Source organism: Oculina patagonica, chromosome 9, assembly GCF_052425735.1.
Source record: "Oculina patagonica isolate OP01 chromosome 9, crgOcupat, whole genome shotgun sequence".
Lineage (NCBI taxonomy): Eukaryota > Metazoa > Cnidaria > Anthozoa > Scleractinia > Oculinidae > Oculina > Oculina patagonica.
Window position 1 is genome coordinate 16,073,037 of NC_135766.1, and position 3,301 is coordinate 16,076,337.

General features: G+C 37.1%; 1 pseudogene; it reads left to right on the forward strand.

Annotated features, from left to right (window-relative positions):
- The first annotated feature begins 411 nt into the window (after positions 1–411).
- LOC144666084 (melatonin receptor type 1A-like) lies at positions 412–2,346 on the forward strand (annotated as a pseudogene).
- Positions 2,347–3,301: the final 955 nt, after the last annotated feature.

The following is a 3,301-nucleotide window of genomic DNA, read 5'->3' on the forward strand; positions in this document are numbered from 1 at the left end:
GGACAGCTATTTCAGGTGTTCGATTGATTGAGGGCAGTGCGAAGTAATATTTAATTTGTAAAGTGCGGAAGGCTGCTTATTATGTTTATTTAAGTCACAATTCTGCACTAAGTGCACTTCCATGTCAAATCTTATCCGCATCTTGATAATGTAAGTTCATGTTTAAAATCTAAATCCTGGAAAGCAGTTCATTTTTTTAATTTTTCCGATAGCAGTGACAAGACTGAAAAGACAAAATATTTCTTCCCATTTTAAAATAAAAGATATTAATTAAGCCAGGTGCATTTATGTCAAACATCTTCAACTAGAATTATTTATTCAAATTCAAACAGAACACAAGTTTAAACAATTTGTTTTTGGGGAAGAGGAAAATATCAATGAATGACCCAAAAGGAATCTGCATGATTTCATTAACTTGCTCTAAGGGTGGCAAGTTTGAATTCATCCCTTCATAGCTGAGAAGTCTTCTTCATTGGATAACCGAAACTTGGGGTTGAATGTATCATGCAGTGCCTATATTTTTAATATATTTGTATGCTTCCCGATCATCATGCACTCATTGAATCTTCGTCAGCTCAAACAAGGAAGCCAACAAACAAAAGCTTATTTCCTTCCGGGCTACAACTGAAATGGCGGACGATCTCAATGCAAGGGGTCTGCCACTAACAATCGTGGAAGTCAGTTCTTTGGTAACCTTAAACGTTTTGTCTCTGACGGGGAACACGTTGGTTTGCATTTCAGTTTATAAAAACGCAAGACTCCGAACAACCACAAACTTATACATAATCGCTTTAGCAGTGAGTGATTTGCTTTCCGCTGTTTTTGTCATGCCGATTGGAACGGCTGTATTGATAGCTGGAAAGTGGAATTTTGGTTTTATAGTTTGCCAACTTCACGCCTTTTTTAGCTTGTTTGTCATCTACGTTTCACCCGTAACTATGGGACTGACTGCTGTAAACAGGTATGTGAGAATGTGCAAGTCAAGCGAACAATACAAGAAATGGTTTGCAGCAGGAAAGTCTCGGGCACTGCTTACCGTCGTGTGGTTGCTTGTTGCGTGTTACAATCTCGTTCCGCGCTTGGCTGGAGTGCAAGATTACAAGTTCGTACCGGGGTACGCTCAGTGTTCAATCGCTCATCTTAGCGAAAGTGGAAAAATGATCCATTACGGGATCGTGGTGACACTATTCTTTTTGTTACCGTTGATTGCAACCATAATCAGTTACACAAAAGTTGCGAAAATGATTCGACAGCACAACGTGGGTGCATCTTTGACAATTCAAAGGCGCACATAGAAGCTCGTCTATCAGTGCACATGAGATCAAAGTAAGTAAGTCTCTGTTTGCGGTTGTATTTGCGTTCATGATCTGTTGGATTCCTTTTTGGGTTATTGTCATTTTAAGACGCTTTCGTATTGTCTCAAAAATGCCACGGAATATTGAATTACTCTGCATGTTTTTGCTCTATTTTTCCAATACAATTAATCCTTTTATATACGCCGGGATGAATCACCTGTTTAAAAGAGAATTTCGAAAGATTTTATTCTGTGAAAAAAGGCGTAAAGTTGACGTTTTGTCTGGGGTGGTTAGAACTGAAGAAGTCGAAACACGCAGTGCAGCTTTTTTCAGAAACGCGATGATGCGGCGACAAGACAGCTACCACACTCAGAGCGAGATTAACAATCACCAAAGGAGCGACAGTTTTCAAGTAGAAGAAAATTTTGAACAGTTTAAAATGGCTACTTTTACAACTTATGCAAGTGAGGCTGTTTCTGAGGAACAAAACTTTCACGATTAAGTCTCGCTAGGTACTTAAAAAATGTCGCGGACCTTACATAAGAACAAGAAACAGAGCTGCCCAAGCTAAGTGACGACTGGGCGATAAAATAAATTTGATAAATATTTGAAGGTCAAGTGAACGTTTTTAGACTGATAGAATAGAATAGAGTAGAATCTTTATTGGACAATACCTGAATAGACCTTTAAATAAACAATACAATGAAATACAATTAAAATAGAAATAGAAATGTAATAAAATGCAATACTGATCTGATACTGCTGAATAAATGCAAGGGAGAAAACGTACTTTTAGCCACCCGTTTTCAATTGCCTTCTTCATTAGGAAGCTGTATATTATTTAACATTTTTTTTTTCATTTTACAACATTTTTCAGTCCCAAAAGGGTTAATCACCGGCAATTTTAAAAGTAAGAACATAAGTTTATAATTTCTAGAAGTTACATCCAGCAGCGTTATCAATTATAAAACATTGCGTGTGAGACAATGACATGTGACTAAATCACTTTCACAGCAGTATATAGCTGTAAATCGATTTTAAAAATCGAAAAAAATATGGTATGTATTATAAAATAAATATGTGTTATTGACCAAGCGTGAGGTCAAGATGGCAGGATATTGGCCAAGTTCTTTTTTTGCGGAGTCTGAGAACTGTGACCTGCTGAGCAGCTGTTAGACAGAATATTATGGCTACCACATCAGGCGATGTTCTAATGTCTAAAGAGAACAATGATTTAGAAAAGCGCCTTAAAAGAAATTTTTTTTTTCTCTTGCTATTAAAATGCTATACGGGTGGCACAGTAAACATTAACAAGAACATTGAGAAGCTTGAGAAGCTTAAAATCGGGCGCTTTGCCTTGAAAGGCAGGGTTCAGTACAGCAGAAACCACGAAGCAGTTACTTAAGTAGCACTCAGTCCGACTGTGTTTGTGTAAGTCACAGGGCTTGCATGAGCTGTATTAGTGTGCATAATATAATATCTAGAACGTTGTCGAGATTGCATTATTACTTAATGACATGATGGTTTCAATTTATAAATGTATCTCACACAATACAAATAAACGATTGAAGTAGACGACTAGACAATGTAAAGTTTTAAGACTTAGCAAAGTGCAGTGTATTGGTAATACTGTAAGGTGCGGTTTCACCTGAAGGTCGTGTGCTTTTCGGTATTTTCCAGGCATTGCACTTTGATGGGACAGTACTACAACTGTTTACCGGGGAACTACTATTGTCAAGAAAATGATCACAACTTGTTGATGAATGATTGAACATTTGTTTCATACCATTACTGTAATAGCAATTGATGAAGGCTTTTAGTCCTGAACCAAAGTATAAGGACTGGGAAATACTGAAACCCATTATCAGCCACCTTAAACGGAAATATCTTGTTGGTGTTTCAAGGAATCCAAGGAAACTTCACTCATCCCATGTATCTATGTATTGCGGTATTTTGTAATTTTTTGAGTGATTTTTGGGGATGTTTGGCAGGTGATAGTTTTTTTA